Source organism: Martes martes (assembly GCF_963455335.1).
Source record: "Martes martes genome assembly, chromosome: 9".
Lineage (NCBI taxonomy): Eukaryota > Metazoa > Chordata > Mammalia > Carnivora > Mustelidae > Martes > Martes martes.
In genome coordinates this window covers 128,867,451-128,895,183 of record NC_137896.1, presented here as the reverse complement: position 1 = coordinate 128,895,183, position 27,733 = coordinate 128,867,451, and the positions used below count along the sequence as shown (strand labels likewise).

The window sequence follows — 27,733 nt, the reverse complement described above, 5'->3', positions numbered from 1 at the left end:
CATAAACTAGAGTGAATCTCCACTCACCACCATAACCATTTTGACAATAAATCATAACATGTAAATGGTTTTCTTCTTTGTTTTCAGGGTTTTTTTTTTTTTTCTTCTCATTTTGGAGACTCAACAAGATACATCTATAAACAGAAAGAAATCTCCGAGCTAGAGCAGAAACTCATAAGGAGGAACGTGGATTAAATGGGCAAACAAGAGGGAACACAGTTGAACCGCGATGATTTCTCATTTTACATTTGCTAGACCATTACAGAAGCTTTCTCACTGTATCACAAATGAATGAATAAGCATAGGAAGAATATGTCCTTTTTGGCCTTTAAGGCAGGCTGTGAAACCAACTGAGTGGAAATACTCACTGTTTGGAATTGGGGAGGCAGAAATTCCCTGCTCTGGGAAGGTAAAGGGTCCTCACGATAAAGCCGACGTCAGCGCATCAGCAGAAAGCCTGGAAAGGAAAGGAACATTCCTTTAGCAACACACACTCTGTGACAAGTGCATCACACACATTATCTCTTTCCATCTCCCACAACCTAATGAGCAGGCAGTACGGCCTCCCTTTTGTAAACGAAGGAAGCGGGATACGTAGTGATGAAGTAACGTGCCGATTACATACAGCAGTAGAATGGCTGATCTTGGACTTGAACCAGCCCACCTGTCTGATTCCAGGGTTCGCGCTTTTGAACACTATGCTGACGTCTATTGTCTGCGCTTTGCCTACACCCTGGGGATTAGGTAGGACAGCATAGCTCCTTAGACCAGAATGGCTGGTTTTGCAAGAAGACTCCCAAAAGGGGAAAGTCAGAGCTCTGTCTCACACTTCTCTGGCTCATCCAGGAATGAAGACACTGAAGTGGTGGGTCAGGAGACCGGCTTATACCCACCCCTTCTAGGCTGCAAGCTGTCAGCATTTATACTATGATTAGTCGGAGATTATAACTGTATTTAAGATACTGGGTGTGACCCATTCAGGGAGATCAAAGGCCACCTTTGTGATTGAATGTTATTCCAAAAAGGCTAAGGGAGTGGCCCCTAATTAAGGAGTGAAACTCTAGGCACCCAAGAAAGAAGTTACTAACAGTAATAATGAGATCTTTGAAGTTTACACAGCATTTTTCATGCCTGATCTCATTTGTTGTAAAAGAAGAAATCGCCATTTGTTGCTGACCTCCAGTGTTTCTGGAACCGTGAAGGGCACTTCACAGGTGCTCTGATCAATGCATGGCAGAATGGCAGATCAATGGGGGTGTGCCTGGCTCACCGGCGATGATGCTGCGGGTCAGAGAGCGAGGTCCCTGGTCTTTCTACCCATTCACTGCCCCCTAATGTGCCGGCTGCCAAGAGCTGCCTACTCTTTCCCATCCCTCCCTCAAATCACTGCTAACTCTAGAACAAGATGGAAAAATGCCAGTTGTCAGAATCTAAAAACTGAGCTTATATCTCACAAGTCTGTTTTGTTTCAACATGATTGGAATTAGTCTGAAACTGAGAAATTACCTAGGAACATTTGGACACATTTCACAGGCGTGATTCCAGTGTGGAAATCAAAGGCGAATGGCTGTCGTGAATTTGGGAAGCTATGCACAATCTGGGAAAAACCGTGCTTCCTTCCCAAGAGATCTAGGCCAGATACGAAGTCAGGGCGAGAGAAAGGGAATGAGCGCCCAAACTGGACAAAAGGTAAAAAATAAAATCACATATGATACAAGGAGGCTATCAGAAACAAGGTATGGGGAAAGAGATGAGAGCATAGGGCTGATTTTAGGGACACAGAGAACTATCCCACATTCCCCCAAATGCCCTAGCATCCCTCTCGTCACCAAGACACTTCCTTAATGGAAAGAACACACAACGTGTTGTCAAAAACAAAACCGAGCTCGAACAATATAGATCAATGTGCCAGGCCCAAATCTCTCCCTTGCCAGTTGCATGGGTGCCTGGGAATGAAGGGGTCTCACTCAGTCAACAGTTTCATCATCCAAAGCCATACCACCTGCACTGCGTCCCTTCCACGAGGTGCTGTGACACGGAAGACATAACATACAGTCACTCAACATCCCGATGAATCTGAAAAGGTAGGTGAGGCTGTTCGTTCTTAAAAGGCATTCACCAAGCTCTGCAATGAACCTCGATTTTAAAAAGACACAAACAGGGCGCCTGGGTGGCTCAGTTGGTTAAGCAACTGCCTTTGGCTCAGGTCATGATCCCGGAGTCCTAGGATCGAGTCCTGCATCGGCCTCCCAGCTCCCCGGGGAGTCTGCTTCTCCCTCTGGCCTTCTCCCCTCTCATGCTCTCTCTCACTATCTCTCTCTCAAATAAATAAAATCTTTAAAAAAAAAAAAAAAAGACATGAACAATGGATGACAAACCAACAGAACAGGGTCAAGAAAGATGAGGAACTGAGAAAATGTTTTTTTTTTTCTTTTCTTTTCTTTCTGTGTTGTTGTTGTTGTTTGTTTTGGTTTTGTTTTTTGAGAAAAATATTTCTGGCCAAAGAATAAGGGATTTAAGTTTTGGAAGAAGATAAAAATAAAGGATGGATAAGCTGGCTTGGGCAGAGGGTACTGTGCTAGAAAATGAGTAAGAGAAAGAAGAGTGACTCAGAGTCCGTATTGGCTCTTGTTGCTGGAATTGCTAAAGAAAACTAGATGTTTCCTGATCTAAAATGTTGGAAAGAGAATGTCTGCACTGCACAGGATGTGAAGGCTTATCACCATTTTCTTGTCCTGTAATTTAAAGATTGGATGGAAGGCTACAGAGTCAGGTGGGATCAATTTCAAAACATGTTATCAGAGACTCAGATAAAGTTTGGGGAAAAAACTCAAGTTCACTTTAAATGTAGGAGTGGAATAATAATGTTCCTCATGATACTGAGAGATGGTCACTGGTGGTCCAACACAGGAAAAATGCAGGAGGGCCCATCCTTAACAGCTGGTATGATTTTGGGGAGTTAACCTAATTAGATGTTGGTCCCCTCACCGGCAGTAAGTGTGGTCGGACACTTCAGGATCCTATGAAAGTTTCCTCTAGCTCGGATGATCTAGAATTCTATTATTCATGAAGGGGAGTTGGCCAGAAAATAGAACCATTCCTCTGAAAGAAAAGAGTTTTCTGGGATGTCGAAGAAAGTTCAGTCTAGATTTCAGGCAACCACAAGGATTATCAAATCTTTTCTCTGAAAACCACAACAATGACTTGGACATACATGTAGGACAAAACTCAGCTAAAGAGAAAAAGATCCCCATTTGTGGCTTCATAGCAAAAGCAGATCATGTTAGCCATTGTTACTCGTAATGCGGCCTTCCAGGCAAGACCCTCAACGGCAGAGAGCTTCATATCCACCGTCCCACACACACACCGCAGGGTCCTTTCTTGACCACTGCCTTTTCACTTAAGACTCTCGCTTCCCCACCCATGTCCACCCCAAAGTGTGATTTCTCCTCTCTTTGCTGCTCATCCCCCTCTTTCCAAAATGCTGTTTCATAAAAGCATTTTGTCAGTTCACCAATACACTTCTACTCTGCGGTAAGAGGAGCACTATTTTTCCCTCAAAGCCAAAAATCGGGTTTCCTCTTTTCACATGGCCTTTGCTGATAATTGTTCCAAGGCCTTCTTGTCCAGCCCAGGTGCTAACAACTCAGGAGAGTTCTCAGACTCCCTCCCTGCTCTCCAAACCCAGGTCCACTCTCCTGTTTGGTGTCATGGAATCCAGCGCCTTCTCTGGGCCTGCGTTTAACTCTCAGGCAGGTGACCCAGGGCCAGGTTTGCACAGGACACTGAGAGAGGGGCTGAGCAAGAAGTAAAGCTCTATAGCTGAATTTCTTAGTAGTGACGAAGGAACAGCAGGAGAAGGTAAAAAGGAAAGAAGATACCTACTCTGTGCCAGGCACTGTGTTAAGTAAGCACGTGAAAGTCAGGACCCACTGAATCAGCATAAGAACCTAGCATCTACTACATATGAACACAGGGTTAAGCGTTTTATTTTATCTATTTATTTTTCTAGAGAGGAAGAGAGAGAGAAGGAGAAGGAAGGGCAGACAGAGGGGGAGAGAGAGAATCTTAAGTAGGCTCCACGCCCAGTGTGGAGAGCTGACGTGGGGCTCAATCTCAGAACCCTGAGATCATGACCTGAGCTGAAATCAAGAGTTACTTGTTTAACCACCTGTGCCACCCTGGTGCCCTAACGTGTTAAGCACTTAAACACATTAACTTAAACAAAATTTATCCGTTAATTAACCTTAATGTCCATTTCAAAAAAGTGAAAGCATGTGAGCCATTTCACAAAAACCATATGGCTGATGACTGGCTGAAACAAGACCGTCAGTTCTTCCAACCTCTGTCCAACATTCTTTTCTTTCTACTCTCGCTGTCTCCAAATTCAAGTATTAAAGGCAAAGTAAATGTTTTGTGGTTGTCCAATGGAAGATGTAACCAACCTTCCACTCAAAATTGGTTCTGATATTGAGATGGATGGTGTTATACTTGTACCAAGATAGCAAGAAAAGATTTATTACTCACATAATGGAACTTTCTAGGGCATGCAGGACTGGCACCCACGCTGCTGAGGAATAGCTCAAGTGAAAGGAGGGGAAAGTGGTTTATATCATAGTTAGGGGCTGGGGTCAGGGTGAAGGCCCCTGTGCATAAGGCCCAGGGGCCACATGGTCTGAATATCCCGCCAGTACAGATGGACAGTTTGGCAGGCTTTCTTTTCAGTTTGTCCAGCTTTGGGGCAAGGTGTGGGGAGTAGAGCTTGAAAGCTCTCAGTGGATATATAGCAAAAATGGAGCCAGACTCTTGTTTTTTGCTACAGTCCATGAATGTAATGGGTAGGCAATGTGCTCCGAGTCCAGATTCAGGGAGATCCCCCAGGCAGTGGTATGTGCGCTGGAACACTCTTTCCCTGTGCCCAAGCCAGAGTGACAGGGCAGAGAAGCTGTGTGTGGTGCTGACGCTCCAGAGAGCAGCACCTGTCTCATTCTCTGTGCCTAATGAGTTCACTCGGATGAAGGCACAACACTCAATCGTAAACAATAATCAGCCCCCATCCATCAGGAGCCAAATTACATGTTTGTGTGCACTGAAAGGGCCTAAAACACCCTCTCACAAGTGGTTGTGCAGCCCAGCGTGCAGGAGAACATCCCAGGAGCCAGCTTCCGACCAGGACATGAACTGATGTTGACTGTGACCACGATATATGCCGAGCCCTTGAAGTACACAACACTGTCAATCCGTCTCCATTACCCATGCCGGTGGCACTGGGTCAAACCCACATCTCGGAGTGTAGGGCAGCACAGATGGGGCCGCTGCAGTGCACAACTCTAGGGGGTGATATTCTCATTGTGTTCTCTGTCTACAGCATCTGCTGAGGTGAGGCACTGAACAGCCAGAGGAGTTGCACCCACGGGCCCCGCACAAGCGAGGAAGTGACCTGCTGTCGAGAATACACCTGGGGAACAGCTGTCCTGCTGTCTGAACCCAAGACTTTCTGATTCTAAAGCCCCTGTATGAGATCTTCCCTGAGATATGAAAAGTTCATCTTAAAAATAGCAGAAAGGAAGTTAGGGGGTGGGGGAATTTTTTACAGTTGCTTTTCCTTAGGGTTTGTCTTCAAAGTTTTCCAGAAGAAAATTTGCGTTCAGCCTGGGACTCCCAAGTGCGGCAGTTGCCAAGCAGGATATATGAGCTTGTGAATTTTAGGGAGGAATCGTCTGGGCATTTCCATGACATATCAGTGGCCCGCTGCATTTGGCATCCCTCAACTCTGAGTTCAGGAGTCTTTTTTGATGAGAGATGAGGGGAATGATGAAAAGAATTAGAAATGCTGTTGAGAATTCTCTCATTTAGAAACACCACTCAGACATGGAGAAGAGAGCCAGAAAGGGCATCCTAAAGTGTGTGTGTTTGGATCTGTACCCTGCAAGGAAGTAGGAAAAGTAACTCACAGTGTGCTAGAGGTTGGGAGGCCTCTCATGGTACCACACATGGTTGAGGTGCACACTGGGCTGTGGCTGCTGAGAGGCACACCTTAAGGGGGTGAGACCCCAAGACAGTCCTCGAGGAGCTGATAACCTAGCCAAGAGTATGGCGAGGAACTCCAGGACGAGATAGGCAAAGAAGTGGCATGGGGAGGAGGCATGTGCTCTAAGCATCTGCTCATTATGTTTAGTCCTTGAGGTTATATTGGAACAAGCTGGTGAAGGCCTTGCTTCCAATGTGGAAGACTCAGCATGACAGGAGAGAGTGAAAAGAGTGACGACAAGAAACTTAGGTAGCAGGAGAAGAAGCTTGGTCCCATACGGCTGGCTTTGAATATGGAGGAAGACCACAGGTCGAGGAATGTGATGGCCTCCAAAAGCTAGAAGGGATAAGAAATCAGATTCTTCCCTAGAGCCTCCAAAGGAACACAGTCCTAGCCAAACCTTTGAGTCCAGCATAGACCCATTTCATGCCTCTGACCTACAAAATTGGAAGATAATAAATTTGCATCGTTTTAAGTCACGAGGTTTATGGAACTGTATTATAGCAGCAATAGAAAACTAGTATATACACTGCAATTAATGTTGGCTGTTATCACAATGAGTCGAGGATAAAGTTCCAAAAAGAAGGAAGAAGAGAGCAAAGAGACAACTAAGTTGACACCCGCTGACTATGGAGAAATGGTGAGAAAAGTGAGGGGTGTATTTGAGAAGCAGCAGATGACACATGTGGCTTGATGAGGCCATCGCTGAAGTTCAAGCACAAAGATGGTAGAGTGAAGGCCATCCAGTGCCAAGCTGACACATGGCAACATAATTGTACATCTGGTGCTCAGTGATATTCCAGGTAACCTGTGTCCATTGCTCCCATCTGTCCTGTCCACTATCCCACCTTCTTTCCTGTAAGAAATCAACCTTCCAAGCAGTATTTCCATTACCAAGAAAACATCAGAGAGGCAGAATTGAGTTTCTAGCGAGAGATTTCCGAGGAAGTCTTGTCTAGAACAGGGACCACTAAAGGCCACACATCCATGAGTGAGATACTTCTCCAGTGATCTGATGGCATTGGAACAGGGACTTCACTTATGGGAAAGGTAAAGCCCGGATGAGAACAGTAAGGGGAGCGGTCGCATTTCCTTGTGCAAGTCCCTCCCCTTCTGTCTCGTCTGGAAAGTGGGAATTGCAATCTTGTTCCTGCTTCCCTAGCAGATGGCTGAGGAGATGAAAGGAGGAAAGAGAAGTGAAGGAACTTTGTAGGAGAGGAGCACCACACAGCCTCCGTCAGCCCTCGTTAGTCCCGCAGGCTCCCAAAAGACAAAGAGGGAGTAGGTCTGTCCTCCGGAGTCCTCAGCACTGTCTGGTTGCAGGTTTGATCATGTAGACACACATCGGACATCCTTCCCTTCATTCCTGTTCCTTCTTATCTCCTGATTTTTTCTATTCCCCTTCTAATCAACTGAACACTTTGATCACTATTTTGCCTTCTTGTCAAACAGATCTCTGAAATTCATTTATTTGCAAACTGATTTTACAACCCAAATCGCTCATGCATAATGTTCAAGCATGTCAGAGAAAGCCTGAGCATCCACCTGGGAAGTATACCCAGACAGCAAGACTGTTTTTTAAAAGTAGGAAGCTTTCCTGGAATAAATATTCATTTTGTACTTTAGTCTCTGCTTTGAGAAGGGGGAATAGCATCAAAACATTGTAAGGTCATTTCATTGGTTACATATGAATAATAATTTCACAATTAACCCAGAAGATGACTATTCCTAAGATTACACATTCCAGGTAAGTTTCAGGGTGTTGACTTTGCTTGAGTTCTTCTCTTTACATGGTCTCATTTTGAGGTTTGAAATGGCTATTTGTAGACAGTAAAAATACACCTTCCACCAGGAAACTGCTTCTGCCATATATAAAAGAGGGGTTTTCCTTTCAAACTCTGTGTCCCCTGTTTTCTGATCTGGCGCCCTCGGAAGTTGGCCTGTTCTGGGCAGGACCACGCATGTGAATTTTTTAAGAGAAAGGAAAAGTAAGAAAGTCAAAGCTTGTCACGGAAGCTGCCCACTTGGGTGGGACATACACTGGAGAAAGTAACTTACTGCAGAGTTGAAGTCTACAAGCATACCCAGGCAGGGAACTGGCAGACTCGAAAGGGTGTAGGTGTGTAGGGGAGTTTGTGATGACACAGGCATCTACACCTGACCCTAAACTACTTAGACGGGTTGAGCTGAACACTAAGCATCCAAAGAGAAGCAGCCTGTCATGGTAGTTCTCCTGTTTTTGTCTATTATTCCCCTCTGGGCACACCATGGTGCCCTCAGATGCCCCGTGCTACCCTATTATACCTCAAAGTAAAGCACAATGCACAATCTCAAAAGAGTTTTAGAGATCATATGGTATAATATTCTCATTTTCCTATGCTCCCGAGAGCCCAGCTGGTGAGAGAGAGGCAAGGCTCTTGACCGCCTAGCACAGCCCACCATGGAAGCTACTGTGTTGAGTCTTTCTGGGGCTCGGTTTCCTAAAGGTCATCTCATCCTCTGAAAGGCAAGGCTTTGTATCCCAGAGTGGGAAAACTGAGGGACAAAAGTATGAAGCCTTCCACGGCTCCCTAAAAACACGCCATCCCCACTGAAGCAATTCCCCTGCACAGCTAAGTCAATCAATACAAATGCAATAGGTCACTGGCAACACTTCCAAACTTGCATTATTAAGCCAGGAAATGGGGTCATTTCTCTGCATTCAGGATCTTAGAGGCAATCCTAAGGGGGCCCTTTTGCTAAATTGGTATGTGGTTTGTATCCTGGGTCTTCATCTCTCACTCATGATTTGGTCATAGTGGCACAGGCCCAGCTGGTGAGAACTCGGTCTCAGAACTTGGGGTCTAGGTTTGTTAAGGAGACATTCACTGTCTCAAGGAAACAATTTTCAGCCATTGCTTCTCCTTGCTTCATCCTCAGGGCAACCTGGCTCTTCTCAGTCTCCAGCCATAGCCTGAATCAGCTCCCATCCAGTAAAGGCACAGAGTCTACAAAGGGGAAGCCATTACAAAGCAAATACTTCCCCCAACTTTACTGCCACTGACTGCATATGTGCTTTTCTCTATCAGAAAATCTTTGTCAACACATTCCCCTTCATCTCCATCAGTCTGCCTGGTTAACTTCCACCACAGCTGCCCCACACTGAAGGCTTTTCTGCCCTGATGGCTCAGGCTGGCGCTGAAGCTCTTCTTCAGCCCACCACAGCATGGGTGGTATTGTTTCTCTATATCGGCATTGATCCGTGAGTTCTGTCCATATGGGTCTTAATGTGTCTTAATGATCACAGTAACAAATGACTCTTCTAATAATCCTTACTACTGTTATGAAGAAGTAAAAAATGAAGAAGAGGGAAGAGAATTAAAAAAATGAAAGAAACAGCAATGGAGATGCCACTGGTTCCTAAAGATGGCTGGAACCTGAGTGCAAGATGTAGACAGAGAGACAGGCCAATAAACAACATCGGAAACACAACAGGGGGGTCTGGGATGGATTCCTTGCCATCAACAGGGTGCATGGTGACTGATGGAGCTGGGACTTTTAAATGGTCTTGTTTCTTCATCATCTCAATGTCTGCTCTTTGGAGCAGAAATCATCTCTTGCCTTAGCCTAAGGACAGACAAGAATGACTTGAAGCTGGTCTGCTGAACTGGACCCAGAGCAGAGAGAGTTTAGTCGTCCAGCCTGGAAGTACACCATCAGCCCACCTCCACCTCCTCTAGCCATCTGGGCTGTTAACATGACCAGAGTCCTGTCTTCCCCTAAAGGAGTCAGAAAAGACAGGAAGATGGAAGGAAAGTTTCTAACATACCTTGGAGCAGGGTTCCTTCACCTAGAATCTCAGAGGGGGAGAAAACCAAAGCCTGTCTACCCCTCAACTGTGCCAGAAGAGAGGTCTCACCTCCTCCATGTCTCCTCAGGAGTCAGTGTGAGTCATTTCTTCTTTTCCTCTGCAATTTCAGTGTGTGACCCATAACCCCACTCCATGCACCTCATGTCTGTCATTGAATGACCTCCACGCCAGGTCACACTGGCGGTAGTTTAGAAGTTGTCTTTGCTTAAATGTCCCCAAGAGGACAGAGAGAGATGACTTTGCACAATCAGTAGAGATAGCGGTGAACACCTACTCACAGTTTCTAAGCTCTTTTGTGTCTTCTATCTCATCTACATTTTCCAACAACCCAAACATGGAACTTATCCAAGATCCAAGAGCTAATAAGACTAGGAAGCCTGACCCCAAATCTGACTCCCTGATCTTTTTTTTTTTTTTTTTTTTTTTAAAGATTTTATTTATTTATTTGACAGAGATCACAAGTAGGAAGAGAGGCAGGCAGAGAGAGAGGAGGAAGCAGGCCCCCCGCCGAGCAGAGAGCCCGATGTGGGGCTCGATCCCAGGACCCTAGGATCATGACCCGAGCTGAAGGCAGAGGCTTTAACCCACTGAGCCACCCAGGCGCCCTGACTCCCTGATCTTTGTGATGCCTTCTTAGAAAAGGCTAAGTTGTATGAGTGACCTGATCTAAAGGATGTGTTCTGTCCTAAAGTTCAAAAAAACAGGATGCTTTGGAGACATGGAGAGCTTTGCTCTAAAGGTCTCTTATAGTCCATTGTTTTTTAGCCTGAAAAGCTGGGGGAACTACATAAACTAAAATAGTCTTTCTTTTTTTTTTAATTTTATTTATTCATTTGACAGAGAAAGAGATCACAAGTAGGCAGAGAGGCAGGCAGAGAGAGAGGGGGAAGCAGGCTCCCCGCCAAGCAGAGAGCCCGATGTGGGGCTCGATCCCAGGACGCCAAGATCATGACCTGAGCCGAAGGTAGAGGCTTTAACCCACTGAGCCACCCAGGCACCCCTAAAATAGTCTTTCTTTAAAAGCTAATAATCGAGGTACGTGTGTGGCTCAGTGGATTAAGTGGCTGCCTTTGACTCAGGTCCTGATCCCAGGATCCTGGGATCTAGCCCTGTGTCAGCCTCCCAGTCTGCTTCTCCCTCTCTTCCCTACTCATGCTTTCTCTCTCTCTCTCTCTCTCTCTCTGATAACTAAAATCTTTTTTTTTAAGCTAATAATCACTAGCTGCTATGGAAACAGTTAATTGTAATTAATGACTCATTAATGTAAAATTAAGATGCCTGCTACTCCATAACTAGCCAATAGCCAGAAAATACATGAGAACATAGATGATGAGTCTTTCTAAACCTTTAGGGTCAGGATTAGGTACCTCTCTCTAAGATTTGCCAAAATGCTCCAAGAACCTAGTCTTTTCCAAAAACATAATAGAGAGTACTTTGCTTGTATGTGTATGTAGCCTGCTGCCCATAGACACCAAGAAACAATAGTCACCTGTCAAGAATTCAGACGGAACACTTCTGCTACCCTAGACTTCAGGATAATGGAGAGCCCCAGATGGCTGCAGCCTGAGATGGTCATTTAGACATCATCTTACTTACCAGGCTCACAGAGAAGCGTGTTGCCCAGAGTTACAGAACAGAGTCAGCCAAGAAGCTGGGAGGCAGCTCCAAGCTCCCCTTCCAGGCCCCATATTCTTCTTGCTCCACTCTGCTACCACTCAGAGATGGACTCTCTGAAATCAAGGCACTCATAACTGAATAGATCTTAAATCGAGTGTCTGTGGCTGAGCTCTTTGTCTCTCTCAAGATCTTTACCCATGTCAAGACTTGCTCCGGGACTTGGGACAATCACAAAGCAGAACGAGGAGGCACATGTCTTGAGAGATTGGGGAGATAAATGCTGAACTTCACTCACATGTTTTAAAATTGGAATGAAATATAATAAAAGTCAGCTTCCAAGGTCACAGTATCATTAGTCAAACAAGAGAGTGAAAGAGATCTCCCCAGAAGTTGATAAGACACCAAAAAGTAACAGGCAAGCTCACAAGGGAACAGAACTCAAGAAATTTGCAGACACTGCTCAAGCTGGGCCAGAAGAAGACAAAGGGCAAACCCTCCACACTAGAGAAACTCCAGCCTACCTGAAGCTGAGCCGGCCACAGGGGTAAGCCATTGGATTTATTCATGGAGACACACGAGGACTCTAATATTGGGTATGTTAGTTTCGTTCTTGGCACTCACTTGTCTGTTCAGCCCTCTGGGGGGTTAGACAAGGCCACTGTGACTATCCTCTCTTGTAAAAACAGCTTTGAGAAGGAACAGGATGTGCTGGGAAACTCAGCTAGAAGCCTAGAGGCACAATTGCCAAATCATGGGGTTGGATCTGGGCTGGATTCGGGGCCATTACTTAACTTCACACCCTCCTCTGCAGGATGCCTGCTCCAAGACTCAATGTGTAAGAGCACACAGTCATGACGGAATTCAGAAGAAGGTAACGATCATCTCTCAGATAAACTGAATACGCTTGCACGGTACACTTCGAGAGGCAAACACTTCCTAAGACACTGAGTAATAAACAGGTGTGTCTGATTTGGAGTGCGGCAAGAGAGGATGAACCTGGAGTCACATGACATCAGTTTCCATTCCACTGAGCCACTTCCGACCCGAGTGGCTTTCTCTAAGCATGCTCCTTGACAGCCTCATGCGCCCGACCTGTGCAACAAGCGCTTTATCCCAGAGATGCTCAGAGATCCTCACTGGAAATGATTTGTCAAATATGAGCATGTCAATTCAAGATAAGGGCTTGCTTCTAATTTCTTGCTGCTTGTTTGTTGCACCTTGTACGTACCATCTGCAGAAATGGTAGGCATCACAGGAAAACTCTGTTCCTACCATCAACCTCCAAAATGTCTACTTTCTGGCTTCCTGGGAACACTTAGTACAGGCTATAAGAGTTCATTCCCCCATAGGTCCAGCTAATTTTGCCAGGTCCAGCTGTAGCATCCTGCATTTTGTTGTATTGGTAACACACTGCTCCATATTATGTAAATGTGTGTGCTCTTTGCAGACCGGCAGTAATTGCAAAGCTAAAAAAAAAAAAAATCACTGGAGTGGTCCTGTCTCCCAGGAGCACATCACATCAGGAGTTTGGTTACTGACCTTTTCATTTGTCTGAACAAATAAAAAGAAAATTATTGACTTTCTTTTTTAAATATTTGCTTGCCTCCCTTTCAAGATAAATGACATAAATAAAAATATCAGTCGCCTGTTTTTATAGTGTGCTTTGGAATTCCACCCGACTCAAGGCCATTCTCCTGCCTGGACTCCAGCTGCTTAACAGTTTTTCTGCCATCCAAGGATAAAATTTGTATTTAAGATGCTGTCTTCTGTAGGCTCAATGCTGGAGAGTGAATCTACTTAAAATTACCAGTGAAAGTAATTTCCCCCTCATGAATTTCCCACAATTCTCCTGTTGCGACTGGCTCCGTTTTACTTACCTTCATTTTAAATGCTCTAATAATTTTTAAATAAACTTTCCTTCATGTGCACTGTAGTACCTGGATGGACCTTATCAAGAAGCTGGCAATACATGTAACAAGGGTTATTAATCAATTGAGTCTGCTGTGATTCGATAATTAAGAGAAGGAAAAGTACTTGATAAAAGGGATAGATTTTTAATTCTTTAATGCCTATGAATTAGTGAGTAGAATTTTGATGGGCTGTTGGAGTTGGCACAGAAGAAAGGCAGCTATCCCATGCTTTCCGAGGTGGCACAGGCAACTGGGGCAGACCTGGTCGGGACGTCGGTGTATGTGGTTCCAAATAATGACCGAGAGCAAGTCATCTACCAGCTCTGGCTCGCAGCTCACCTGTCTGTATTCAGGAGACACGAGAAGCAGCAAATATCCCCTACACTTGATACCACAGACTCATGAAATTCCCTAACACACACCCAAAGGGAGAAGGGGGAAGCAGAGAAAGGGTTGCCAATCTTTAGTTCTCTAAATAAAAACCAAAAATATCAATTTTTAAAACACAGAACCATCAAAATATTACAGAAAAAATTTAATATCATATAATTGAGTTTATGAAAAAATTACTAGATTTTTTTTTCCGTGTTTTAAGGATTGATGAAAATTTCCTCATGCATCAGGACCTAAACATGACTCCGAGGCTAGAGCATCCTTAAGTGCCATTCGAATACTTCAGTTCTGTGACATTTCATAGTACTAGCAAATCTGAAAGATCCCTTTTTGCTCTAAAATCCTGTGGAATTTTAGAGTTTGAGGTGCTGCAAATCCATATTTTTTGGTAGTGTTTTAAAATGGATTTCCTTAACTGAATGTTCTGTTTACAAAAGGTTGATAACATCAGCTTTAAATAGGAATGTCACTTCATAATTTTACCACCTTATTTTTTTCTAAAGATTTTATTTATTTATTTGACAGACAGAGAGAGAGATCACAAGTAGGCAGAAGAGCAGGCAGAGGAGGGAGGAAAGCAGGCTCCCCGCAGGGCTCCATCCCAGGACCCTGAGATCATGACCTGAGCTGAAAGTAGAGGCTTAACCCACTGAGCCACCCAGGCGCCCCATTACCACTTTAGTTAAATGATTAACTCGATAAAGCAACTTAAAAGTCTTCAGTACATTTGCACTGCATGTGCTTGGTTATTATGTCCAAAAGTTTTTGTTCTTATGAAAATGTGTTTAACACAATTATACTCTCTTAAGTTTACTTATTTTAGATTTTTTTAAGGTTTTTTTTAATTTTTCATGTGATATCTATATGGAAATATCATATATTTCAAACTGTGAAATGTCACGTATTTCCTCAAAGTCAAAAAGAGAAAATTATAAATGTTTGCCTTGCATTAAAGGTCCATATTCCCATGCTGTTCTCTGTAAAACAGGGAAAAAAAGTACTATCCTCCCCTATTGCTAGAGGTGACTGTGAGGTTCACATGAGATAGCCATCTGAAATAATTCTGTGATCTAAAGAGTTTTAAATTATCTTCATTATATAAAAATGCTTAAAATCGTAAGTAACTTTGATATCATTTGTTGAAGAGAATGTATGTCACTATGATATTATAATACTTTATAAATATCAACCGAGTCAATTTTAAAATAACTCATCAAAGGTTTTCGGAAGGACAAATGGAGTTGTAGTTCTTTCATCCTTAAGCTGGTAAAAAATAACTTTGTTGCATGAGAGGAATACTCTGAAGATCAAGTTGATAAGAGAATATTTCAAGTATAATTAAATCAAATGAGTCAAAGTAAAATAGGATATAAATGAACCTGATAGTAGGCAAATGTGATAGAGGATTCATGCGACATGGATTTACTAAATAACCATTCTAGAAATTTAGTTATTTCTTGGTGCCTACCTTAAATTAAGATGTCCTAGAAAAAGGATACAATCTAACTGGGAAGACTAAGTTTGTTTTGACTCTTCTTGGAAATTGTAAGAAATAACAGTGTTTTTTGTTTTATTTTTGTAAAAAGAAAAAAATGACCTAAGATCCCAGAATACAGCAGAGATGGGTAAGAATCTTAGAAATTGTCCAGTTTGGGAGGCAAGTATGGTCTATCTGAATGACTGGCAGTCCTGGTCCCAAATTGGTAGAGAAGGACAATGAAGATTCCTCTGAGCTTCTCAGAAGAGAGTCATTAACTTGTTTTTCATTTATATGGCAGATGTGTTTGGACTTTTATAATGTATCAGAGACTGTACTTGACACAGTTCATGGTGGCAAAGAGGACGACAGCCCCTTCCCTTGGAGAGCAGGCAGATCCTTACAGTGAAATGTGACACTTCCCATGGGAAGGGAACAGCTCGGGTTAAAGGCACATGTCAGGAGTATCTAACCTAATCCAGAGCATCAAGTGACCCTCCCAGAGGGACTTAACCTAAAAGATGACTTTTAGAAAGTTTAGCTATAAGAGATTGGTGGTAGGGTATTCCCAGAAGCAGAGAAGACGGCAATGCTAAGGCAGAAAGGAGTCTGGTCATGCAAGTGCTAAGTGCCACACAAAATACCCACAGCAGAGATGAGAGAGGGGTCTGGGCCACATAGCAGTGGCCATGTGCAGCAGGAATGGTGAATGCTGTTTAATCAACAAGACATCTCTATGGTTACTCTTCTTTATTCTAGGGGAATAACACAATTCACCCCTTGGGCAATTGGGTTGTTGTTTTGTTTTGTTTTGTTTTTAGAAACATGATGGATCTATTGCTTGAGAAAGGAGAGGAACCTTGGTTGTAACCTCATGTGGCAAGAGAGAGGGAGCAAAGAGAGACAAATTGCCCTCCATAAAAGATGCAACTTCCTGTATCCCTGGACAGCCCAGATAAAAGCATGAGGAGGACAATTAAAACACAGATTAAGATAGCAAGAGGTGAGGAGAGTCTTCTACTAGAGAATGAGACAGAGAAGTGGGGAGTGAGGCCAAGTAACTTTTATGACAGCAAACCTAATGAGCAATTTCAATGTATTCCAAGTACTATGTGGCAACCTCTAACTACCACCCACCCCAGCCTCAGTAAATGTCAGTTATGGACTTGTGTTTAGGTTCTTTGGAAGAAAATAGAAACAGAAGCAGCCTCCAGGATGAAGCCTAATATTTAGGAAGCATTCTAAACCTGTTGGGTTCTGATGCCTATAAGATATTCAACTGAGATATCTACCAAGTGGCTAGTTGGATATATAAAGCAGGGTTCAGAAGAAAGGATGGTATTGAGAATGAAGATCTGAGACTATCACCAGTTAGAAGCTAAAACAAGAAGAAACACACAAAACACAAAAACACAAAACAAACAAAACCAAACAAAAATAAGCCAAAGAACTATATAAGATTAACTCAAAAAAGTATGTAGAATATAAAGGGGAAAGGGTCTTGAAGAAAAAAACAAACAGAAACATAGAAAGAGCAGCCTGAATAAGAAATTGATTAAAGGGGATCAAAGGAAAAGAAGAAAACAAGAATGTAAATTCAAAGCAAAGGAACCAAAGAGTTTCCAAAACAAGAAAATGGTCTTCTCTGCCAAATGCTGTTGGGAGATCAAATGGCGAAAGGTATGAGGAATACACTCGTGCATTTTATTCCAAGAAGATGACTGACGACTTGGGCAAGAATAGCTTCTGTTAGTCTGAGGTCTTCATTCAGGCATGGGTGGGAAAGTGAAGGAGAGGGACTCTAGAAAATTCTGCTAAGACATGTGACCGGAGAAGGAGGAGAAACACTGGTGGCAGCCAGATTAGAAGGTGAATTGAGGACAGAAAGACTTGAGGATGTTTCAGAGTTGAGGAGAAGGTTCTGGCAAAGAGAAATGTTCGTGGGTTAGACCCCTCCCTAGGAATGAGGTCATGAGAAAACACTAACCAGAGAGGGGAGCCCAGAGCAGAGCTTTAAGGATGTAAGAGACAGAGACAAGGACAGATTGAAAATTGGCTGAATCCATACATCTTAGATGAATGGAAGAAACTTTCCCAGGGATTACTCATCAAAAATTTGGACTTGAACCCTTCAGCCCCTTTAAAATTTTTCGTGTGAAGTGCACATAAAACAAACATTAAAAGGAGCTCTTGTGGCACCATCACATTGTCAGTCCCTTAGAAACCATCCACTACAGCCTCCCCTCACCCCTCACTGTCCATCTCCTCCCCCACCTCTCTATTTATTCCACCTGTCCTATGTTAAGTTTGTTCCCCTTCTCACTTCCTTTAAGTTGGCTGTTTATTTCATTGCATTTTTTTTCTTCTGCTGGTTTGGAGGTTACATACTGCATTATAATTAGTTTAGTCACTTTCCTAAAAATTACAATTTGCGTACCTAAATTACCAAAGTGTAAAATTAATCACTACACGTACCATCTTCTCAGAGATCCAAGAACCCTCCTGCCCTGGCTGCCATGAAAGGGATGCCTTACAGAGTGTTGCTGAATATCTTTTTACTTATGTTTGCGGGACATCTTTTTCCATCCTTTTACTTTAAACCTACGTACACGGTGATGTGGTTTTTGTTTTTTTTTTTAAGGATTTTTATTTATTTATTTGAGAGAGAAGAGGAGAACACATACATGAGAGAGAAAGAGAGAGAGAGAGCGCGCGCGCACGCGTGCACAAGTGGGGGAGGGGCAGAGAGAGAGGGAGAAGCAGACTCCCCACTGAGCAGGGAGCCTACTCAGGGCTCCATCCCAGGACCCTGGGATCATGATCTGAGGTGAAGGCAAATGTTTACCCCACTGAGCCACCCAGTCACCCCTATATGGCTATGTTTTAAGTGAATTTCTTGCAGATATCTAAAGTTGGGTCCTGTTTTTTATCCACTCTACCAATCTGTCTTTTAATATGTATTTAGACCACTAATGTTTATATTAAATATTGATTCATTAAGGCTTAAATCTGCCCTTTTATTTGCTTTCTGCTGTTTTGCTTTTCATTTCCATGTCGCCTTTTTTTTTGCCTTCCAGTGGGTTACTGGAATATTTTGTCAATCTTATTTTCATTTATTATCTTAAATATTACTTTGAATAGTATTTTTCATGGTTAATCTAGGAATTACAATATATGTATATAACATATTAGAGTGTCTATACGTCTCTATATGGACATTTTCACACTTAAGAAAAACATAGAAATCTTTGTTCTATATAGGTCCCTTTCCTCATTCTGCCTTTAAAATACTAATGACTGGGGCAGCTGGGTGACTCAGTCAGTTAAGCATCTGCCTTCAGCTCGGATCATGATCCCAGGGTCCTGGGATTCCGTATTAGGGTCCCCGCTCAGCAGGGAGTCTGCTTCTCCTTCTCCCTCTCCCTCTGACCCTCCCCACCCAGTCCCTCAGGGCTCATGCTTGCTCTCTCTTTTTCTCTCTCAAATGAATAAATATATAAAGTCTTTTAAAATATATACATGACTTATTTCCTCTATATATACTAAGCCCCAGAGCAGATGTTGGAATATTTGCTTCAACCAAATGTAATTTTTTTTAAATTCATGTACCAAAGGTTAGCCTATTATATTATCCCTAGGTTTACACATTTCATTGTTCTTCCTTCTATAGACCAGCCGCCTTCTTTTGTCATTTTTCTCTTTGGAAAACTCCTTTTAGTTATTCTCCAAGGGAGTTCTGCCAGCAACAAATTCTCTTAGTTTTCTTGCCTCTGAAAACATCTGTATTTTCCTTCATTCCTGAAGGATATTTTTGCTGCATATAAAATCCACAATTGAAAGTTCTTTCTTTTCAGCACTTGAAGTATTTTGTGCCACTTTCTCTGGCTTCCATGGTTTCAGATGAGAAATCTGCTCCTGTTTAAACCATTGTTCCCCTCGAGGTAACTCACTGTTTCTCTCTAGCCTCTTCACAGCTAACTGCAGTGATCCTATCTTCAAATAAAGTCACATTCTGAGTTACTAGTGACTATGACTTCAACATTTGAATCTGGTGCAGGTACAATTTAACCCATAATATATGCCATGTCAGCTCTTTGGTATTTCCAGTTTTCCTTTAAAATATCTTAACCAGATCTTGTCATTATTTCCAAGCGTATGGGTGGTTTGAATACCATCCTTTACGAAATAAGACTTGAGTAGTGTTGAGCAATAATTAATTAATTCAATCATTTACTTAGTCAACCAAAAGTCCTACATTATGCCAGTCAGTGGTAATAAAAAGACAAATTATACGTAGTTCCAGCATCTAGGAATTTATAGCCCAACATGAGGGGGAGAAAGGCATATGGGTATACAGCCATAATGGAATTTTGAACAAGATCAGACCCATAAGTGTAGGAAAAGAATGTGCTTTGGTTATTTAGAAAAGTGAGATTATTTCCATATTGAAGTGAATCAAGAAAAGCTATATAGAGAGAGTGACATGAGATCAAAATCTAGAAGAATAGCTAGGATTTGAACACCTAGAAATGAGAAGAAAAGGGAACTCTTCATAGTACAAAGAGATTGAACAAAGGCAAAGAGACGGGGAAATGTCTGGTATGTTCAAGTAACAGGATTCTGTTTGCTACTTTTTTTCAGACATGTTAATTGTGCCATCCAATAAGTTTGAAAAATTTTTGCAGTGCACAAATAAGGTGGTAGTTTATCAGTAGGAATGAACCAGACTTTAGAATTAATCAGAACTCAGGCTGAATCCTGGCTCCCACACTTGATAGCTATGTGCTCTTAACTTCTGGTCTGTTTCCTTATTACCTCCTTCACAGGTGATTTTAAGCCTATGAGGTCTGAATGCAAAATTCTCAGCATTCTACCTGTTATTTCTTCTACAGGAGAACAGAAGGCATAAGCCTACATAGCCACAGTGGTGACAGCCAGAGGCAAGACCACAGTACATGGCTATACCATTCATGCGTTTCACAAAGGTTCCTGGTACATCAGCCTCAATCAACCCCTCTTCCCACTTACCAAGTTTGTGTCCTGGCTCAGAGCTATCCACCTGCTTGTCCTCAGCAAGGCACCTCCCTCTGCCTGGAAGTGTACACATATAGAGGGGGCACTTTTTTTCTGATTCATATAACAGAGCAGTAAAGATTAGCCATATCTCTGGGCATAGGTTGGTCCATTGTAGGGCCAAATAGATTACGGTTTTTAATTGACTTCATAATAAAAGCTTTCATGACAAAGGCCAAGGTACCTAATGTCTTCTTCTGAATACCTGTGCATTCTGATTCCAATGTTCTTTTTTTTTTTTTCCTAATTGAGAATATCATGAGATCTTGCCTTATATGATTTCTTTTTGGTTCAATATTAGAATCTGAGAAAAAATACAAGAAGCACAAGACAACTTTGAAAGCAAGCCTTGGCATTCTGTGGCTACAGCAAGGAAAATGAAGAGAATGATAAAGTGTGCATAGATATGAATGGGGCAAAGACATGCAGTAGAGAGAGAAGTGGGATCACTACAACCGATTAAGTAGCTAATTACAAGTATTAGTGCGGTATGGGTTAGCTCTGCCCAATATAAGGAAGTCCATGGTCAAAACTGCCAAATCACACCTGAAATGTTCAAGGGATGAGAGTGGGATAAAATGTTAGAAGGAATTTTTACTCGGCTTTAAAGGGATTACCTCTAAGCAGCCTTCCTCCCCATCTCCCCAGCCTGGCTTAATCTGTCCCCTTCTGAATCCTCAGGACAGTGTCACAGAGTGGAGAAGAATTAAAATCACCTGGAGTCCAATCTTGCTGGATTCCCACAAGCGGCACAACTACAAGCAAGGTCTTTGCTCTCAGCATCAATCACATCTTAGACTGGGCTGCCAGGAGGATTAAATGAGATAATGTATGTCATCCCCTGAGTGGGAGTGCCTACCATAGGAGGATCTCTCAATAATTAGCAGCCATTAATATCCCCTGACATGCTTTACTAATTTCCCACTCATCCCACCTGTTTGCACATCTGTGGTGATCTTAACCTCCTCCGCCATCTGGAGCCCCCTGTTATTTCCAAAGCTGTGTAAAAACGTGGTCAGAATCATGAGGACTGGGTGCCGCTTTCAACTCTTGCTCTCGATCAACCACAAGGGACTGAAGACAACTGCTGATAACTGTTGTCTGTGTAGTTTTCAACAGTAACAGAGAACTACATGATAAACAAGAAAAGTCAACTGTACCTCATGCTCTGTCCTGGAGTCTGCCCTTCTAAGTCAGCACCTCACGATAGGTCCTAAAGGACAAATGCATCCTTTGGATTTGAAAGCTAATACATTTTGAATTTACTGGGTACACAACTGAAGCAATTTTCATTTTCACTTTGAACTAGTTTCTTGGACCTGCAATCTAAGACAACAATTTTTTAAGACAAACCAACGTGGACAGTTGGTGAAGACCATAGCCTGAGGACAGACCTATTCTGTTAAAATCCTGGATCCACTACGTACGAATGATACAGAATGAAAATTAGAATGCCAGCCTTGTAACATGGGCGGTTACGAGGATCAAATGAGATTCGGGGTGACTGGCTTAGTGCGGTGCCTGACATGTTGTAGGCAGCCAGCAAATCGTAATGATTGCTCTGCCACCAAATATACCAATTACAATAATAGCATTCAGATAAGTGGAGTGATGGGCAGCCTTAAACAGGAATATTAACAAAAATAAAAAACACCGAGACAATGGTTAAAATGTGAGCTCCAGGAGGGAGGGATGTTGTCTGTTTTGTTCACTGTTTTACCTCCTGAATTCGAACAGTCTCTGACACGAACAAGTGCTTAACAAATATTGGTTGAATTAATTAATAACGAGCTCTAGGAATTACATTTCAATGGAGGACCCTTCAGCCCCGGGAAAACATTATGGTGTCCATTTTCTCTTCCATCCTCCCAGCATGCTCTCTGCAGAGGAACTGATGAGTTTGGTCATGGTTGTAGAGGAAAAGCCAACATTGCAGCTTAAAGCTTTTCAAACATGCAAAAGAATTTCCTTTGCAGTAAAAGCTCTCCAGTCAAGAATCTCTTATGTTTCCTTAGTCACCCTAATGGAAACGATTTTAGTCCTTTTGGATTGAAAGCAACGTGACTGCCAAGAGCAAAAGACTCAGAGACAGGATGTTTGGCTCCGGTCTGCCAGTCACTAGCTGCGTGGCTTTGAGTCCCCATAGTCACCACCTACCAGTGTAACTCAGGGGCTTACATGTGTTAAAAGTCAGAAATAAATTCAACAAGAAAGGGAAATAAAATTAGGAAACATCCTGGTAGGTTTCCTACCTAGTAAATAGGATATAAACCTTGATTCCTCTATACCACAAAATTTTTTTAAAAAAAAGAAAGAAAAAAAAAATCAAACAGCACTTGAAAATGATCACTAGACAAAATATTTTTATTTGTCTAGGAAAATAATTCTAGTAATAGGCACAGTTTGCTGTGGTGAATTTTTAAAACTGTTGAACAGAGATTAAAATACCTAGACAACCAGTAAAAAAGCAAACTGGAAAAAAAAAACTGGCTATTAAATGGACAAAAAGGTTTTAAAATATATTTCATTTCAGAATACTTTCTTTGAAATATCTTTCAAAATTGAGTTGTCGAGGCGCCTGGGTGGTTCAGGGGGTTAAAGCCTCTACCTTCGGCTCAGGTCATGATCGCAGCATCCTGGGATCGAGCCCCGCATCAGGCTCTTTGGTCAGCCGGGAGCCTGTTTCCCCCTCTCGCTCTGCCTACCTCTCCACCTACTTGTGATCTCTGTCAAATTAAAATACACACAAATACACACACACACACACACACACACACACACACACACGTAAATAAATAACTCATGGAAAGAGTTCAAAACATCTATTTTATAAAAAAAAAAACCTTGAAAAATACGAATTCAGAAAAATGATAGAAATACTCAGCAGATCAACAGAGTTGAGCTTTCCTCCATAGTGTATCTTCAGAGCACACAATGCTTCTACCTTCAAGGCTGCCTGTCCCAAGGAATGCAACAAAATTATAACTAATGTTTCAGGATACTGAGATTCGCAAATTTTGAAAGGGGGGCAGCAGGAAACAAAGCTTGGCTAGTGTGTGCAGCCTGTCTCTGGGAAAAACACTGATGCAGGAATTCCTGTGAGCTAATTCCCCAGGGCCCAGAAGGTCCATGGAGGAAAGGTTCCAGGACAGGCATCTGAGTGCAAGGGTTGGTTGGACTGTATCTAATAAAAGCATGTTCGCTGCAATTCTCAACAGCGTATTTTTCCCGAGTCGCTAGGAATTGGAATACATTTGTGTGTGTGTTTGCTTTTCTGTATTTTCCAGATCTATAATCAGCCCTAAGTTTTTGTAATAGAAAAATGGCAAATAAATGAGATTTCAAAAATGTATCCCAATGATATTGATGAGACTGTAGCATAAAGGGCTCCATTTTTCAATTTCAAAGGCTTCCCATCTCTTTTGCCCACAATTAATTTCTCAGAGCAACTGTTTACTAAACATATCCCCTGCCCCTCCAGCTCCCATCCTAGCTCCTCTAAGAATTGATTAGGCTGCCTGGCTGTTTTTCCAGGAATTATTTAAATATTATCTAAATGTGTAGGCAACACTTTGCTGCCATCTGCTTCTAATGAAGATGATAATGATGAAGATCACAGCATTGTGGGTTAAGACTCCATAAAAATGCATATGTGTTTACAAAGCTGTGGATATTAATTTAGGTCACAGCTTTGGTCGGATGAGAGAAGTGTTGTAACATCATCGTTATGCTTCTGCCTGTAAAGATTTCTTTTCCCCTCCTAGATATGCTGGAGATTTGGGGACCAAGGACTCTCCCTCTGTCCCACTGGGTTTAACCTTTGAAAGTAATTTCAAAGAACTGATAGTCAATGGGAATCAATGTATCAGCTTTGTTCATCTTAAAAGTTGGTAAGAACCACCCATGTAGGGTTTCTTAATAAAGTTAATTTGGAAACTACTACTACTCAAGCCTAAGGACAAAGAGGATACCCCCCCAACACCCACACACACTTCATGCTAATGGGGAGAAGATCATCAGTACACTGAGAGGTCCTCCTTCTGCCTATGAGTGTAGACTTACAACTCTTTCAATGACCTGGGCAGGCTATGTCTTGGCCCTAGAAGCCCCTGAAAAGAGTCAAAATAGGACATTCATGAAATTAGTGTCACAGACATGCTGCATCCTAGGCCACAAAAACATTACCTATCCTATGCCTCATCTCCTTGGGTGCCCAGCAATATCATCCAAACATTACCTAACAAGATACACAATGAACAGTTGCACAGAAATGCCCAACCTTGAATATGGAAGCTTCTGGTTATGGCATTCCAAGAGAGGAAGCAAAATAAGAAAATAATCTCTGCCTTGTCAATTAAACTTTAGAGGACTAACTCCAAAGTTCCTTGCTCCCTGTGTTGGGCAAAATATCCCACACATACTACTAACATGTCCACATCCTAATCCCTGGAATTTGTGACTACTTTACCTTACATGGCAAAGAAGTACTCAAGTCATGGATAAAATTAAGGATGGTGATCAGTTTACTTTAAAATGGGGGAAATAGGGGCACCTGGGTGGCTCAGTGGGCTAAAGCCTCTGCCTTCGGCTCAGGTCATGATCCAGGGTCCTGGGATCGAGCCCCGCATCGGGCTCTCTGCTCCGCGGGGAGCCTGCTTCCCTTCCTCTCTCTCTCTGCCTGCCTCTCTGCCTACTTGTGATCTCTGTCAAATAAATAAAATCTTTAAAAAAAAATGGGGGAAATTATCCTGGATTATCTGGGTGGGTCCAGTATAATAATATGGGTCCCTAAAAGGGGAAGAGGGAGGCAGAAGAGGAGGTCAGAACCAGAGAGGGCACAGCGTGTGGCAAGGACTCCGTGTCCCGTACCTGGTTTTGATGGTGGAAGAAAGGGGCCATGAGCCAAGGAATGGGGGAAGCCTCTTGAAGCTGCAACAGGTAAGGGAACAGACTTTGTCCTAGAACTTCAAGAAAGAAACACACACCTGCCAAGACCTCCATTTCAGCCCAGTGAAGTTAATGCATTACTTTAGAATTCATTTTTCATGGACAGAACTGTGAGATAATAAATCCGTGTTGTTTTAAAGCCTTGCATTTGTAATTTCTTACAATACTGCAGAGATTAATAGGTCCCCCACTTCCCTTGTCTATTCTCCCTCAGCCGGATGCATGTCACTCAGAGGCAGTTCAGGTTCTTGGGAAGAAGCTGCATCCAGACCCACCCACTGCTGGAATGGGTATGACTTCGAGCGCCTCCCAAACGGACGTAGTGCAGCTCCAAGGTTCTCGTGAGGGCGATTTGTCTAGCCCATCAGAAGGACACACAAGAATACCACAGCACCACACTCACACCAACAAAATTTAGAGAGCACACGACAAACCCCCCAGCCTTAGAGCAGCTGGCACACACACAACCAGGGGCCAGATTCCAGCAGCCGGTTCAGAGAGCAGCCCAGCCTCACGGGCTATCTCCAGCCACAAACGCCAACAGAGGCCTCGTGCTGGGAAAAGGGAGGAAAGATCTGGGGTTTCGGTTCTGCCCCGATGCTGCTCTTCGTCCCAAGGGTCCCGATCTAAACTCAGTAAGGAGAGATCTTCTGTGGATGGACAGGTTCACTGTGACCCTCTGATTTCTTGGAGGGAAAAAAATGCCATCACATAACTTCCCCTTTCTGGAACTAACCCAACTTCTTAAGACTTACACAATCACGGTTAGACACTCGCTCTTAGGCTCTGGCCCTGTGAAATTCCATCTCTTTCAAACTGTAGGTGCCTGGCCTCAACACCGAACTGTGTAGACTCTGTTGACAACCGTCTCTTGTGACGTTTCACCGGCACTGGTGATGTTTGTAACCGGCAGCTCCCCAAAGCCCCTTCGGGGCCTGGCTTGCTCTGCACTGCTGTGCTCCCCCAGCCAGAGGCTAAAGAATATTTTATTCCCGTGCATTGGTGGCTACTCCCTCCACCTCTTGCTCTTGAGTTTCAAGGGGCTTGGGAAGCTGATCTCTTAGGGGAAGTCTGCTGCTTCTCTACACTTGTCTCAGCTTAACATCACCCTCAGCAAATTCATGAACTTCCCAGTGCACAGGCACGTCTGGGGGCCGGAAAGAATCGATATGCCCTTAGAGCCAATGTTCTCCCTGCGCATCTTCGCACCCCCCACCCCCACCGCTTTTGAATTTTCCAGGCTTTGACTCACCTGTTCTGTTTTCCTAGCAGCAAAATTTCTTTCTTTCCTCGCTTGTCCATCACATAAGGGTAAGTCTCTGAGTGCTCTGGCTCCTCTGTTTTTCTCCCCCTCCTTCTCAGCGGGCCAAGTGAAGTTTAAAGAAACGATAACCTACTTTCTAAGTTGATTCTCTTTCTTCTAAACTGTGGAGGTAGCCTTGTTTGCTGGATCACTGTGTTCTCCTTCGTTTAGCTTTGCTCTCGGGCCAAGCACACTCCCTTCTAGATTTTATCTGGCACTGTCACCTGCCTGACTAGTCAGTTCTAGGCCTGAGGAAAACGAATGTGCCCGCCACCCAGAAGATCGCTCCCCAGCGGTCTGCAGCGACTCCAGGCCTAATGTCAGTCATGGTGCCCTCTGCAGCTGAAACTCTGTTATGTGTCCTCAGTCCCTGTCTCCGTCCACGTCCTCGCCAGGCTCCCCTCACAGCACAGGTCATATCTGTTTGCATGAGCTTCTGTGTTATCTTGAAAACTAAATAAATATGCTGTGTTGTTACTCCCTTAGCAATCTGAACAGAGACCAGATAAGCCCCTCCTGTGCCATCCCAGGTTTTAGGGTGGCCCCCATTTACTCTTAGGACTGACCCACCCCATTGGCACCCTGCTAGGAAGTCTCTCCATAATGCTGCAGTCCTGCTCTGGGAAACAATCTGGTCTGTGCAGAATATTCGGTTTCACATGGCTAAACGTTTAGGGGAGAAATCCAGTCTCTGATGTAGTGACTGACAAATCACCCCTTCCTTTCCAGTTCCTCCTTTAGAAGTGGTTAAACCTGGGCGCACGTCCTTCTCCCATTCACAGCTGTGTTCCCGGAGTCCTCGGACTCTGGGTTAAGGAAGTGCTTTTCCTGCCCTTCCATTTCAATGGGCACATCTTCCTGCAGTTTCTCCTTCACTTTTCTCCTGCTCCTCCCTGATGACAATAAAAACTTGGTTTTTTTAAGAACTAATGCTATTCCAACATAAGTAACCAAACTCCATTCCTAAAAACAGTCTGTTCTGGACAAGGGAGGTTTTAATGCTCTCTCCATGCCACAGACTTTTCTGTCTCCATCCACCAAGATGACACGTTGCTGCTGATAAAGGAGGAAATCGTACTCCTTTTTATCCGTTCATTGATTTAAAAATGCACCATTTCTCCGTAATCGATCT

The 27,733-nt window shown here is 43.3% G+C and overlaps 1 long non-coding RNA gene across 1 annotated transcript in view; it reads right to left on the bottom strand.

The window, feature by feature from the left end:
* LOC308349830 overlaps window positions 1–26,762 on the bottom strand; it is a 40,241-nt gene extending 13,479 nt beyond the window's left edge. The window contains exons 1-2 of the long non-coding RNA XR_013967489.1: window positions 26,551–26,762; window positions 369–457 (exon numbers count right to left, since the gene is read on the bottom strand). This is a non-coding gene — a long non-coding RNA (uncharacterized lncRNA). The remainder of the gene's footprint in view (window positions 1–368; window positions 458–26,550) is intronic.
* Window positions 26,763–27,733: the final 971 nt, after the last annotated feature.